Source organism: Lycorma delicatula, chromosome 3, assembly GCF_047948215.1.
Source record: "Lycorma delicatula isolate Av1 chromosome 3, ASM4794821v1, whole genome shotgun sequence".
Lineage (NCBI taxonomy): Eukaryota > Metazoa > Arthropoda > Insecta > Hemiptera > Fulgoridae > Lycorma > Lycorma delicatula.
This window is the reverse complement of record NC_134457.1, coordinates 3,077,308-3,093,957: the sequence shown is the minus strand read 5'-3', so window position 1 is coordinate 3,093,957 and position 16,650 is coordinate 3,077,308. Positions and strand designations below refer to the sequence as shown.

Genomic DNA, 16,650 nt, shown 5'->3' with positions numbered 1-16,650 from the left:
CTGTTTCCGATCCCAATTACAAAATCATGGTAATAATTCTTGTAATCAAAACATTTTTTAGTTCACTTTCTCTCCAGATACATGAAGTACTTAAAATAAATTTTAGAAATTTTCAGCAATTCTTGATAATCGTTGCAATCTGTTTGGAGAAATAGTTACTGACTGGTACTGGAAAGAATCTGAAGAAAAGACCTCATTATATAAATTTAATTAACAAATATTATATGAATATTGAAAACATTAATGGAAGCATAATTATATAATAATCCAAAATAAATTTCTGCAATCGTGCAATAATTTCTTAATAAACTGTTGGGTATACTGCATCATAAAAGAAGATGCAGTATACCCAACTAAAGCCTGTTCATTTCTGTACTGGTTTATAAGCTTGTTTATTTCTACATTGGTTTATAAAATGCTGGAAATTTTTTTTGCAGCCTTTATGTATATACTGTAATAGAATTTTTAAAAATGTTTTGTATTATGAACAGTTCATTTATTTTAAAATATGGAACTTGCCTTGACCTTCACTTGATATTTTGGTAGTGGTGGACCTATCAATAGAAATTGCTATCTCCATATCCTGTTAAAGTATCAAAGTAATTTTTTTCATATTAATAAACAGTTTTATTACAGAAATTGGAAAATATAACAATTCATAAATTTTAACTTGATGTTAAAAAGAAAATGTGAAGTTAAAGTTAATGAAAAACAAAAATTCACTCAAAAACCTTTGTTCAATGGATTGTTGTAAGAATGGGACTACCCTGCATCGAAGGGTAGTCCCGTTCTTACTGCCTGATAAAAAATACTGTAAGTTGATTACTACTGATATGTAGCTACTTATCAATGTTTAGATACTACAGTGATCAGAGGACTGCAAAACCAATATGGAAATAAAAGGAAGAGTAGCAATGACAGTGGAAGCCTTCAGTAAGAAGAGGAAATTACTATGTAGTAAAAGTCTGGATGTAGACAAGGAAGAAGTTAACTGATTGTTGTGTATGGGAGTGAAGCATGTACAATAAGGAAAATGGAGAGGAATGGACTAAGGCTTCTGAGATTTAGATATGGAGAAAGTATGAAGGACAGATAAACTGAAGAATAAAAAGTAATGAACAGGACTAAAGAAGAAAGAGCACTAATGCTGGAAATGCACAAAAGAAAAGGAAACCGGATAAGACATATGGTTAGAGGAAGTGGAATTTAGACACCTAACAACAACCTTTCATCAGAAGGGTGTAAAAAGAGAAAAGTAGTGAGAAAGAAGAAGGATGACGTTAGTAGATGGATAAAGATTGTAAACTGTAAAGAAGAAGGCGTGGGACAAAAGTGGGAAGGTGTGGGAAAAGTGTTGTAAGAGACTGCTACCAGGTAGTACACCAGATGATGATTATGATGTAGCTGCTCATAATATAAAGGATTACATCAAATTAAAGCAAATAACTTTAGTATTTTTAATAAATAATTCACATTTTATCATGTTATTAATGATTTTAAATTGAAGGTAATTTAACTGTAAGGATAGTTTAAGGTTAATTATTTAATTTAAACTAATGTGAAAGCTTATTCATTTCAAATAAAAAGATGGTTTTATTTAGGTCAACACTTCAAATACAAGGGACAATCAGAAAGTAAGTTACACCCCCTCTATGAAACAAATATATATATATAAGACAATTTTTTTTATTGAATAAAAAACAACATTTTTATTTAATTTTTGACATAATCACAATGTTTTTCTAAACACTTTTATACCTTGTGACAAGTTTTTCAATTCCTCTCTCATAAAAATTTTGTCCAATTTCCTTCAACCATTTAAAAACCGCTACCTTCAGTTCATCATTATTAGCGAAACGCTCCCATCCCACGTCGCTTGAGAGGACCAAACAGTTGGTAGTCAATTTTCTGATTTTCAAAATTCAGAGTATTTGCACTGAAATTCAAATGGAGTGTTGGATCACTAATCTGCGGACAGTGGTGGTGCACTTCGCGCAATAATTTTTTCACAGTTCAGTCTACTTAATCACAAGAGCGTACGCTGTTAATTATTGAATATAAAAGAAATAAAGTCAATTTTAATTCATTTCTTTGATATACATACAGTAAGTAGTTTAATTCAGTTGTATTCAATTTCTTAAGTAATATAGTTATTAGTTCTGTGATTTGCGATAAATATTTGATTATTCATTTGACAATATGTTTTCAAGTTATTGAATAGCATCTAGATCTTATTATATAGAGAGGAAATGTTTGTTTTTACATCGTGTAATCCAGAGTGTCATAGGCTATATTAAGATGAACTATTTATTTTAACGTGTAAATAATGAATTCGTTACGATGCTGCACTTCTTATTCAGGCCGCTCCCAAGGTATTTTTCAATAGAAGGCTTATTGAAATTGAAGACAAAGTTGTAAGTCTTGCTGAAAAGTATTTATGTGATTTCAGTTTACTCCCGCCGATTCGTGACGTACAAGGTAATGAAAACCTCTTATGACATTGTTCCAAATTTTTTTTAATATCGGTGAACTTCAAGAGTACATAAATATTTTTGTTTTTGCAAAATATTTTCATTAGTAGGTTGCCATTCATGCAGACACAGAATGTACTTCATCTTTTATTGTGTACAATTGAATCTTGGAATCTATACAAATATTTTAATTTTATCCTTTTAAATTTTCTATACAAATATTTTCGTTTTACCCTTTTCAGTTTTCTACAGAATATGATTCTTCCTTTAAGAACAATCTTATTATTCAATTTCTGTTGTAAAACTGTTGATTTAAGTCAAAAAATTTTGATTCCGCAACCGGGTATTAAGGTAGGCCCATCGTTCTCAAGATGTTGGACAAAAAAACTTGAAAGTAAAGAATATATTATCTCTGGTCTTGTTTTCCAGTCTATCTCTGATTCTAACTGTAGGGTCAAGATAGAGGTCCATCCATATTTTAACACGCGTAAACACGTACATAGTACAAAAAATTTTCATCAAAATTCTATAGGCTATAAATAGCATACACAAAAACCGGCCACAAAAATTGTGCTTCCCTTTTTTCCTTGAGAATGTAAACATCGTTTATTATTGTTTTGAATAAATTGTTTATAAATTAATGTAGAAAGAAATAAGTTTTGTTCGGTATATGTTGCATTTTTATTATGATTTGTTAAGAAATTATTGCGACAAGTTCACGCATATTCTTTCATTTGTATAAAGTAAAATAAAACTTGGCATTTGTTGATTATACATTATTTGATAATATTAACAGAAGAGTTGGGGAAATACTAGAGTAGTGCTAAGATAAGTTTATAACAAGTTAATGAAGGAAAGTCAAAATTTATTGAAATCATAAGTCTTTAATTACAGAAAATCTAGCAGTATAATCTGTTTCAAATCGGTTACTTATTTCAAGTTAAGTAATTCTGGACGTGCTTGTTTGCTGTTAGCAACATGATAAAAACATTTGAATATCGTCAAGAAAATCTTAAATCAGATTGTACAAGTTGCTACTCTTAAGGTTAGCGTTTTGCACGAGTAGAAAATTGGCCTCGGCAAAATTATAACAAACTAGCAGTATTTGAGAATTAAACAATGGACTAGTGATACATAATGGCCGATTGAAAATAAGAAAACCTAAAAATTCTAATTTCTGTTAATGAATTTGAACCAGTTTTAGATAAAAACAAATATTCTTGCTGTGTTTTGGGATCTATTAATATGAGATATTTCCTTGGAAAATTTTGTTTAAATCAAAAAAAATTTTTCATATGACACCCTTCTATTTCTCCCAACCCCTTTTCATGAAATGAAAAAATGTCTGGAAAGTTAATGTTACTTCAAAGGAGAAGTATGTGACAAAGAATGGCGGTGTGTGTTAAAAAATAAGGCAATGAATTGATTATCAGTTACGGTCATTACCTTATGACCTAAGTAGCATAAGGTACTTGCCGATTAAAAAAAAAAATGTATTTGTGAAGATTTGTTTCTGGAATAAACAATCTCATCATCAAAAATGATTTTCTTCTTTCTCTCTTGCATAATAGGTAATAATTTATTTCCTATTTAGATAAATGCGCTGATTATTATCAACTGCAGTTTGTAGTGCTAAAACTAATCTACACCTTTATCAACAGAATATGAAAAAAGTGAACTCTAAACCACTTATGTGATCATAATTGCTGCAGAAATCACAACCAATTGAAATAAAAACTGGAATCTTTAAAACTGTTAGTTTGAATCACCGAAGTTTTACTGGTCCTGTGTTTTCACTAAAATTTCATACTGGAATTCAATGCACATCAACAAAGCGGTGCAGTTTGCATTCTTTTTTTCTGTTGCCTTTTCTTTGTGAAACAAAATGTGGTTCTTATCATTACATAACTTTTCCTTTATAAAGAAAAGATTGTATAGACTTATTTTTACATTAAAAGTATGTAATGGAGTTATTACCTATGCTGAAAACCTGAAAGCAGCAACGTTATACAATATTGCTTCAAATATGATTGCCACCACCAAAGGAGTTCAGATGGATAGCTGTTAAAATTATGTGTGCTGTCCTACAATTCCTTTTTTCTTGCTTTATTGACTTCTGTAACTGCTCAACAGTCTCACAGGTACTCTGGAAACAAAAAGGATCTGCTGGATCATTGAAATTTTCAAGAGAAATTATCCACCAAATGCTGACATCTGTGGATAGTTATCATATACCTGTCATCTATCGCATATTACTTTTCCTAAATTTTTTACTAGATAAATATGTTAAGTACTAATTATTGTTTTTCATTATAATACGTGAAATTAATGAGCTATATTGGCAAACTATCGGCTATAATGCTCTTGTGTAGATGGCAATAGAAAGCATTTCTTTGTTTGGGTTGCACCCAAGACCCCAGTGTTGTTGCAGCATCCTGCCAACATTATATTTCTGCTTTGTAATTGAAGGTGATCCCTTTACACCGTGAAGTTGATTTTGCTTTTTTTAGAAGGTGATCCCAACTGCAGGCTGCAATTTTCAGAATTGATATTAAATGAAATTAAAAAAGAAATCCTGACTTTTTAAAATATTTAGAATCGTTAAGTAATCTTTCCATTCATTATCTTCCCTGATAAGACACAAAATTTCATCCTACTATCATTTTTTTAAATATTTAAAGGTGGGAAATAAAAAAAATTTGGAGCTAAATATGAGTAAAATTTGCCTCTGACTTTGAAAAGATAAAATTCAAAATATAGTGTCATTTTTTAGAGCAGTTTCTAAAATTTATTTCAGATATTTTATTTTTATCTTTATTTTAAACGTCTGCGACTTTGTTAATGTAGATCTTGGATTTGTAACTAGAATAAGTTTTCAAAAAACACATTAGATGTTTGTCAAATTTCTACTATGATTTAAAAGTGAATGTTTTAGTGGTCGTATTGGCAAATTGGTCTGTTTACTTTGTTGAGGATTTTGGTCCTCCTTGGCTTTGGTCTTTTTTACCTTGGTTTCATTTAGTTTCATGGAAAACTTTGGCACTCCAAATTGGACTTCTGTAAACTGGTGAAACGCATATCAAATTGTTGTTGAAGATGTCTAAAAACCAATTTTCACAACTAAACACCTGTTCTTGAAATAAGGAATTTTCACTTAAAAATTTGCTCCCTTTTCATCTTATAGATGAAATTTTCCAGAATACTTCGCCAGCGGGTACAATGTTATAAAAACATTATACCTTCTAAATTTACCTATGTTAAGCGGTTTGGGCTGTGTGTTGATGGGTCAGTTCACTACGTCTTTACTTCCTTGTAGGAAGTAATGTAATAGCAAAAAGTTTTGATTTTCAGATTTCAACGAAAATATAAATATTGAGACTATCCCTGAATGCATTTTGACTAGTTTCGGCGTGATGTCTGTACGTACATATATATCTCTCAACAAAAACGATTACCGTAGAATGTTGAAATTTTGGATTTGTGGCTGTTGTAACATATAGTTGTGCACCTCCCCTTTTGATTGCAATTAAGTTGACCAAAAAAGCATAACTCCAAAAAATTTGGATTTGGATTTTTTCTTAACTGCAGTAATAAGACCTCATTGAAAGATTTTCAACAAAATATCGTAAGTGGTACTTATTTTAGTCGGTTCCAGAGTTATAGCCAAATAAGATTTTAATTAATGAGATATTTGGATCTTTCAAAGGAAGGCACATCGGTTCGAATCCGACTTCATGTCCTTTTTTTAATTTAAATATATTGACTTATTAATAATTACACTGATAGAAAAAAAGGTTTTTTAATGTTTCTCCGAGTGCGATACCATTTCTTGAATTGCTTTTTTGCGTACATTACAGATCTGTAAGTACAATTTTTCTATCGCCCTTAATTTTATATAAATTACGTTTCAAAAGAAATTAAGGGAAAATCTGTAAAATTTATAATTTTGCATGGCCGTACCTGTGTTAAAATGATTTCGCTGATGCTTTTCTTTTATAAATAGTCTTAAGGTACATCCCGAATTAATGTCCAACAATAATCGGCTAACCTGTCAGTATATCGTTTCCCTTTATAGCGGCTTTCCATCACCGAAATGTTTTGGTGGTAACGTTCATCGCTTAAGTCTCCTAGGTTGTCCGGGAAAAAATCCAGATGCGAGTGGAGGAAATGTATTTTCAAAGACATATTACATCCCGTATCTCTGTATGAAGTTGATTAACAATATCGTGGAAATTGTCGGATTTTTGTTTATCGAGAAAAGTTTTGTAAACGTCTTTAAATGAAGCCCAAGCTGCACTTTCTAGATTATTTAACATCGAGTTAAATACGTCATCTTCGACCAACTCTCTTATTTGAGGACCAGTAAATAGTCCTTATTTAATTTTTCCTTCACTTATAGAAGATAAATCAAAATCATTGTCTTCTTCAGTACTGCATGATGCTTCATCGCTGTTTTCGAAACATACATTCACAGGTAGCTCAGGAACTGGAATAATTTCACTGTTTCACAGGTACAGGCCTGATCGCAATGAAGAATATTTTACGGTATGTTTAGAAATTCCAGACACGATTGTTAAATAAAAGTAACAATCGGTTACATGATCCTTTGATTCACTCCAAAACACAGGTACACCAAATGGCAAAGTCTTTTGTGTGCCTTTCAGCCATCGTCTTAAGTATACGGAACAATTATTGCGTACTATATGAGGAACCCACGTCTTATCCTGATCAGCAATTTTACGCTGATAATACAAATGATATGCTTTTTTAATTAAAGGTGTAATGTTTTTTTTCTGATTTTACGGTAAACTCACCACATACATAACAAAAGGCATCCACATCATTTACACAATTTCCAGGCATTATGACATTGCACTGTTAACTAACTTAAGATAGCAATAAGACCGAACAAAATTAATTCATTCCTAAATCCAGTGTTTAATACAAATAACATAGTGTTTTCAGCTACATGTTTTGATCTGCAGAGACTTGATTAATCTTGTCGATGAAAGCTCACGCTTCAGTAATAGATATGATTTCATAATATGTGACTATGATATGATTTAATTCTTTTTCTAAAATTGTTTATTTATAGCTTAGAATATGTTAACAAAGATAAACAATAAAAATTGAGCTAACAAAATACAGTATAGGAGCTAACTATACATTGAAAAGTGGAAAAAATCCTTTAATTAAACATTTTTCAAAATGGTGGGTTACAGAAAGATTCTGAGTTCATATTCGTTTTCATAATTTAAAAACAGATTAAAATCATGTATATCGCATGCTAAGAAACAAAAATTATGTGTATCAGTAATTGATAATTAATTATTAACCTCTGATTTTAAACAAATTTTTACAATATATATATATATATATATATATATATAAATAATACGAAACTCGTGTGTTCTTATATACGCATGTAAGAAGTTATACTTCTTTCACGCGAATAAAAAAATACTTTTTTACGCATTCAAACAAATTTGAACTGAGTCAAACGGTCGATAGACGACATTAAATACAATGAATAAAGGTTTGAATAAATAATACTTAAATTAAACAATATTTATTTTTTACAGTTTAAACAGTATTGAAGTTTTCGTTGTCATATAAAGCAAAGTTCATCAAATATTTTTCGATTAGTTTAGTTTCATTAATTTTTCGGATGAAGATTGAATAGACACGAGGGATATCAGCGGCTTATAAAACGAAAAATAAAATTCAAATAGTTTTATTTTATAATAGTATATTTTATCAAAAATGTTGTTTTTTTTTGTCTTCAGTCATTTGACTGGTTTGATGCAGCTCTCCAAGATTCCCTATCTAGTGCTAGTCGTTTCATTTCACTATACCCTATACATCCTACATCCCTAACAATTTGTTTTTCATATTCCAAACGTGGCCTGCCTACACAATTTCTTCCTTCTACCTGTCCTTCCAATATTAAAGCGACTATTCCAGGATGCCTTAGTATGTGGCCTATAAGTCTGTCTCTTCTTTTACCTATATTTTTCCAAATGCTTCTTTCTTCATCTATTTGCCGCAATACCTCTTCATTTGTCACTTTATCCACCCATCTGATTTTTAAAATTCTCCTATAGCACCGCATTTCAAAAGCTTCTAATCTTTTCTTCTCAGCTACAACGATCGTCCAAGTTTCACTTCCATATAAAGCGACACTCCAAACATATACTTTCAAAAATCTTTTCCTGACGTTTAAATTAATTTTTGATGTAAACAAATTATATTTCTTACTGAAGGCTCGTTTCGCTTGTGCTATTCGACATTTTCTATCGCTCCTGCTTCGTCCATCTTTAGTAATTCTACTTCCCAAATAACAAAATTCTTCTACCTCCATAATCTTTTCTCCTCCTATTTTCACATTCAGTGGTCCATCTTTGTTATTTCTACTACATTTCATTACTTTTGTTTTGTTCTTGTTTATTTTCACGCGATAGTTCTTGCGTAGGACTTCATCTATGCCGTTCATTGTTTCTTCTAAATTCTTTTTACTCTCGGCTAGAATTACTATATCATCAACAAATTGTAGCATCTTTATCTTTTCACCTTGTACTGTTACTCCGAATCTAAATGTTCTTTAACATCGTTAACTGCTAGTTCCATGTAAAGATTAAAAAATAACGGAGATAGGAAACATCCTTGTCGGACTCCCTTTCTTATTACGGCTTCTTTCTTATGTTCTTCAATTATTACTGTTGTTGTTTGGTTCCTGTACATGTTAGCAATTGTTCTTCTATCTCTGTATTTGAACCCTAATTTTTTTTAAATGCTGAACATTTTATTCCAGTCTACGTTATCGAATGCCTTTTCTAGGTCTATAAACGCCAAGTATGTCGGTTTGTTTTTCTTTAATCTTCCTTCTACTATTAATCTGAGGAATAAAATTGCTTCCCTTGTTACTATACTTTTCCTGAAACCAAATTGGTCTTCTCCTAACACTTCTTCCACTCTCTTCTCAATTCTTCAGTATAGAATTCTAGTTAAGATTTTTGATGCATGACTAGTTAAACTAATTGTTGTATTCTTCACATTTATCTGCTCCTGCTTTCTTTGGCATCATGACTATAACACTTTTTTTTAAGTCTGACGGAAATTCCCCTTTTTCATAAATATTACACACCAGTTTGTATTAATTATAATTCATTTAAATATAATTCATTTTCTCCGTGTAACTCTTCAATATATTCCACCCATCTATCGACTTTACCTTTCGTATTATATATTGGTGTACCATCTTTGTTTAACACATTATTAGATTTTAATTTATGTACCCCAAAATTTTCCTTAACTTTCCTGTATACTCCGTCTATTTTACCAATGTTCATTTCTCTTTCCACTTCTGAACACTTTACTTTAAACCACTCTTGTTTCGCCAGTTTTGCACTGCCTGTTTATAGCATTTCTTATTGCCGATAGTTCCTTTTACTTTCTTCATCACTAGCATTCTTATATTTTCTACGTTCATCCATCAGCTGCAATATATCGTCTGAAACCCAAGGTTTTCTACCAGTTCTCTTTATTCCGCCTAAGTTTGCTTCTGCTGATTTAAGAATTTACTTTTGCCCAGCCCGTATTCACCCACTATATTTCCTTCCTTGCCTTTTCCAATGCTTGCATTCCAATCTCCAACTATTATTAAATTTTCATCTCCTTTTACGTGTTTAATTGCTTCATCAATCTCTTCGTATATACACACTCTACCTCATCATCATCATGGGCGCCTGTTGGCATATAGACGTTAACAATCGTTGTCGGTTTAGGTTTTGATTTTATCCTTATTACAATGATTATATTGCTATGCGTTTTGAAATACTCTACTCTCTTCCCTATCTTCTTGTTCATTATGAAACCTACTCCTGCCTGCCCATTATTTGAAGCTGAGTTAATTATTCTAAAATCACCTGACCAAAAGTCGCCTTCCTCTTCCCACCGAACCTCACTAATTCCTACTACATCCACATTTATCCTATCTATTTCCCTTTTTAAATTTTCTAGCCTATCAACCTTTTTTAAACTTCTAACATTCCACGCTCCGACTCGTAGAATGTTATTTTTTAATTTTCTGGTGAACCCTTCCTTAGTAGTCTCCACCCGGAGATCCGAACGGGGGACTAGTTTACCTCCGGAATATTTTACCAAGGAAGGCGCCTCCATCATTGCTATATGAAAATGCAGAGAGCCACATTTTCTTGGAAAAAAAGCAGCTGTAGGTTTCCATTGCTTTCAGCTGCGCAGTACTCAGAGGACTGTGTGATGTTGATATGGCAGTTTAAGTTGTCCTGACTCACGCCCTTAACAACTACTGAAAGAGCTGCTGCCCTCTTTCAGGAATCATTCCTTAGTCTGGCTCTCAACAGATACCTCTCCGATATGGTTGCACCTTCGGTCCAGCTACTCTGTATCCCTGAGCACTCAAGCCCCCTCACCAACGGCAAGGTCTCATGATTTATACAGGAGGGTTGTTTTGTAAATTTAAAATTATTTATGCAAAATCAATATGTGCTATTTTCTGTCATTAAAAAATATAATTTTACTAATAAAAGTAATACTTACATAAATATAATCTCAAATCTTGATACACAATTTTCACAAAAAAACTGATCCACTTGGGGTTGCGCAAATCTTCATGGTGTGTTACATCGGCGCGCGCAACTTCCGTAACTTGATGAAAATACTCTCTGATCAGTTTCTCTTAACGCGCCAAAAGAAGTATAACCTCAATATGAAAAAAAATCAGAAGTTATTAGTGAAATAAAATTTTATGTACTTTGAAAAATGTGTATATGTAATTCAATAGGCGTACAAGGAAGTTATGTGGTGTCCCTATCAGAATTTTTATATATGGATAGCCAATACGCATTCAAAAATCGCTGCAATTATGAAAAACGTTGTTCTTAACTCTAAAGTCGAAAAAATGCGCCGAGATAAGAATAAGAAAAAGAATATATAGAAATTACGTAATAGAGGCTGATATGAAGCATGAGCTCAAGATATTTTGAATGTGGAATATGTATCCAAATAATTTTCCTGCCGAGATACTTCGAATATAAGATAAACATAAGCCTATATATCAATATTTGCATACTGGATTGTTACATTTTTATAATCCAGTAGTGTACACTGATGACAAAAAACCTTCAATTGTTTACATAGATAAAGTAATTTTTCGAAAATTACTTTAGAAATTTAGAAAAATCCTCCTCTTAGTTTGCTGGAACAACTTAACGGGAAAACGTTTTTTGTAAAACATTGAAATGTCATTTTAGTGAAAGGAGCGGCATTAAAATACATTTAAAATAAAAAGGTGGATCAGATTTAGAACTCTCCCCTTTTACAAGTAAGAAAAAAGAGCACGAGTACGAAATGTTTTTCAAATCATGATGAGTGCCTCAGGTAAACCTGTACTGAAATGTGTATCCTTATTATTGGCTGAATTTTCATCTCGTCTGCATTATTAAAATAAATGTACAGTAAGTATTCCTTTTTCTTTGACGAAATTTAAAAATATTTAAATGAAATTTAAAAACTCACTAATAAAATATCGATGTTACAATGATCGATACTGGGGTATACACACGCTTGATTCCTAAGTTGATCTTGTGTACTTTTCTGTATTAGGTTACGGTAAACCTTTGTTGTGGTTAACTACTTTCAAGAACTCTCGGAATCGTTTATAAATATATTTGATTTTTTAATTGAGATGATAAGGAAAGAAAAAAAGGAATTAATTTTGAATGTAGTAAGTAAATATGTAGCTTATAAATTAATATTTTAATTATAATAATTTCAGTAAAAATATATTTTTAATATGTAATTTAACTTAGCGTAATTACTGTTATTCTATGAATATTTTCATTTTGGTTTGGATTATAGATATAGTATTATATCTATTACTGTTTCGGTTTGTTTTCTTTGGATATATTTCGTTAGCATTCTGTTGTATATGGAACTTGGTGAATCAAGTTCGTTTTTACTGTACTTTGCAGTAGAAGTTTATGTGTTAGTACGGCACCGATCTTTTTATATGTTATACGTCTGAACAAACTGATTAGTTTCAAAATGTATCAAAAGTTTCAATTGTTTGTAGGACTATTTTAACAATGTACAAATACTGACAAAGATTTTTTTAAGTCATATTTTAACTTATTTATATATTTTTTTCTTATTTGTATATTAATGTATGTTTTATAAAAATTGAAAAATAGTGACTTTATTGTCATTGCAGCATTAAGCAACCTGGGGGTCACGGTTATATGAAAAGGGGTCCCGAAAAGGCTGTCATTAATAAAATATTTTTATCATGCACCTGTAAATTCACATTCGAGTTGTTTAAATGGGAAAATGCATCAGCTAAGTAAGTCAACAGCGACATGTGCAACTTTACACATAAACAATAATGAAATCATTTTATGAAAAAAAAATTATTATAAACATTTTACTTACATTTATAAGTACACATATGAAAAAGATTAATGAGATGGTTGTGTTGTTTTTCATTTAAAAGTGATAAAAGATGATTCTCATATTTAGTTTTTAGCACAACCTTGGACAAAACCCTCTTTTCACAGAGGTAAAACATAATGAAAGGGATTAATATATTTAATCCTTGTATGACTAAATTTCCATATTCACTTTTGACGAGCGTGCCAAAACATATCTAAATCTTCAGATGTGAATTGTAGTTGTAACATTTATCATCAGACATTTTCATGAGCTGGTTGTGAATCTCAATTGGTATCTTGGCATCTGCAACGTTTTCACTAAATGCATTCAGAACCCATCTCATCTCTTTGAGAAACCACCTATTTTATAAAATAAGTTTTAGATTGATGGATCATACTGTGATGCTTGTAATAAAAGTTGCTTGCAAAACCACTAAGTTTACTCTTGCAAATATTAATATTATAATAGTTTTAATTTTTTTCATATTGACATGTATTATTATCTGTACAGTATCAGCATGGAATGAATAGTAAAAATAATTACTTTCTACTCACAGTTTGTCATAATCATAATGTAATTTACTGTTGAATAAAGCTGAATTACAAGATTTTTGGTACTGTGTAACTTATGAGGGATGTATCTTGGGTGAAAGCTGTTTCTGACGAATAATTTCAGTTGCAATGAATAACATAGTTCTTAATTAAGGTATATTCCAAATGTCATCAAAATCGAAGGCGAATCTATAATTATAATTACCGGCTCTTGGAATTGAATCAAACCAAGATTTAGGAACAATCTATCTTAAATTTGAAAATTCCTGTGTTGCTAAATGTTTGAATTTTTGTGTAATCTACAGTAGAAAATTCAAAAATAATTTCAAAAGAGCTGTGAAATGTATAAATTATTTTTGTTAAATGTATAATTTTTATTGTACGTATCAAGAGTGGAAAAAAATAATAATTAGAACACTAATAGTCCCATTAAATATGATATACCCATTTAGAATGATATACAAATTTTTCTTAAATCCCCTAACTTGATGCGAAAAAGATAAAGAATAATCTGTGGTTCAACAAGAGGAGCATATAAGACATTTTGACCGTCTGGTTCAAATTAAGTTTTTACGGTTGATCTACAGTTCATCTCATTTATCCATTGACATCTAAACATACACAAAAGCACTCTAAGGTCTAAGTTTTGACGTATGGCTTATTGGTTATGCAATTTAAAATTTTTGAATATTCTTCTATGTTAGTAAGTGGCGATTGTCAAAATTATCAGTAGAATAATGCCATGCAGTAGAGGCAGCAAGTGGCATGGAACTTCTGTTGTCTTTTGTTCACTGAATTAGAGATTTTAACATTACAGCCCAGACAATACACATAAGGAGCCCAATTTTTATCTTGATCCTCAATTTTGCAACTGAAATACAAAAAATAGACTTTCTTCACTTTCTTTTTTATAGATCAAATTTCTGACATTATTTTAAAATTTGACACAAATTTAACAAAACTTATTGTTTACGCCAATGCGTAAAGTAGTTTTAATCCAATAAAATGTTTTTGTTATTATTTAGTCTGCTGTAGTCGTAATGTTTCATAAAAACAATTTGTCAAAACGATGTCGATGATGATTGTCACTTGTTCGTATTCAGAAATTTTCTTATCAGTCTTACGTAATTCTTTTAATGGTCTGCTTGGTTATAAAATAATCGTTGTTAGGTCTTTCGCTCCCAAACTTCTCTTGTTGTTCTTGACCTTGCTGTTTCTTTCTCGGACTAATACTTGCACACTACCTCTTGTCGTCAACACACATACTCTCTTTGTCTACGGCCCAGTTTGTTTCCCCCTCTTCTCATCATGCTACCTTTTGTCAGTCCAGGACAGACTTTCACGATGTGTGGATGCCTGCGATTCGCTCTCTCTCTCTCCCCCCCCTCTCTCTCTCTCTCTCTCTCGTATAGTGTGGTTATACTCGTCGCCTTTGTGCATTCATAAACGTTGGTTCAGTTACTACAAACCAGCCGAATTTATCGTAGCAGGATCTTTCCAAACTAGTTATTACAAATTTGTGATGCTCCGTATTATTCAATTTCTAGTAACAAAGTGTTACCTCTGTATTTTCTGATAAACCACTGTAGATTACACCAAGGATAAACTATATGTAGATATGTGTACTTTAATTCACGTGTTCATTTTTTACAAAAAATAATGTGTAATTAAGACAAATTAAAATTATTCATTATTTATTATATTAAACAGTTATGTTATTAGTAAAATTAGTGAAATACTCAATTGATACATTATGAATTTGAAATTCAAGATTGGCTTAAAAAACCATTTCTTCACTCAAGTATAGTCATGAAAGGTGGCTTAGATAAAGGTTGTGTTATTATTTTTCATGTGTAACATATTTTATGTGCTATTAATGCTAACTGTTGTTGTTATAAAATCGACTCGTAATTAAACAGTACATCAGAATTATAAAAAATATGTATGAATGTGTTGGTTGATAATATTTTATATACATTTTAGTGACTTCCAGCAATGTTTTCTATTGTATTTCATTGACTCATGTAACTGCACAAATTTTTGATTTCATTTGAAAAATAACAATTTTAATGAGACAGTTATAGTCATTTGACAATAATTATTTATAATTTTGTTTCTTTGTCTTATTAAGGTACTAAAATTTGTTATTCAAACTTCTTCTATTTCACATAATTAATGTGTTAGATTATTGCTGTTGTTAATATTTTTTAATTAATTTTAAATATTGTTTTGTTCAATCAAGTATTATATTATTTTTACAAATTAGAAAAAAGAAGACATTAACATGAGAATGGCAAAGACTCTTAAATATTTTCAAGAAAGTTTGCTTACTGAATGAACTCTATTTATATGATTACTTATTACAATTTGATAATTAAAGTCCAATTCTTTTGGCAAAAACGAGCTATGTGTCATTTTATTTATGTTAATTTTACCCAACATTTATCTATGATTTTTTATGAGATCTGTAGTGAAATTTGACATTTTGAAATTAAACTTCACTTAAAAAAGTATATGACCACATTGAAAAAATGCTGTCTCTTTATTAGGGGTTAAGACCTGCAGAGCTTTTAGCTGCGATGAAGGAACAATCATAAATTACAGTAAAGATTCATATTAATAATAATAATACAGTTACATAAAAATGTGATGTGATGGGAATTTTTTAGTAGTTGATATTTAAATTACAAACAAAATGATAATTTGGTCTGTGCTACCAATATACTGTGAATTAGTGTTTAAGTCTTTCAGTTATGCTCTACAGTTAAAGTTTACAAGGGTTAAAGTTACTATCTTCCATATTTCATTTTTTGTATCGAGCCATCCATCGAGTTATTCTTTGGACTTTTACATTGTTTATATGTTTAATAATGTTTTGCTTGAGAAGGAATTGGATATTTGCTATCCTCCATGCTCAACAGAAATGATGCTATTTAAATTTATTTTGTTTGATGTTGTGCTCTATTTCATCACTATAACAAATATTTTGTGAGCACTTAAAAGCAAGCTGTAGTAATATATGTTTTTAACTACCTTGTAATACAAAATCACCAACATTGACAATAATCTTTATATCTTAAAAGAAAAAAGGCAGATCTTAATGTAGTTGAAAATTATGAAGTATATCAACCGACAAAACATACAACAGTAAAATAAAAATG

The 16,650-nt window shown here is 30.7% G+C and overlaps 1 protein-coding gene across 1 annotated transcript in view; it reads left to right on the top strand.

Moving 5' to 3' along the window:
- The window catches only part of LOC142321350 (mitogen-activated protein kinase p38b-like), a 111,033-nt gene that overhangs the window by 93,796 nt on the left and 587 nt on the right, over nt 1-16,650 (top strand). The gene's annotated exons all lie outside the window — the stretch shown is intronic.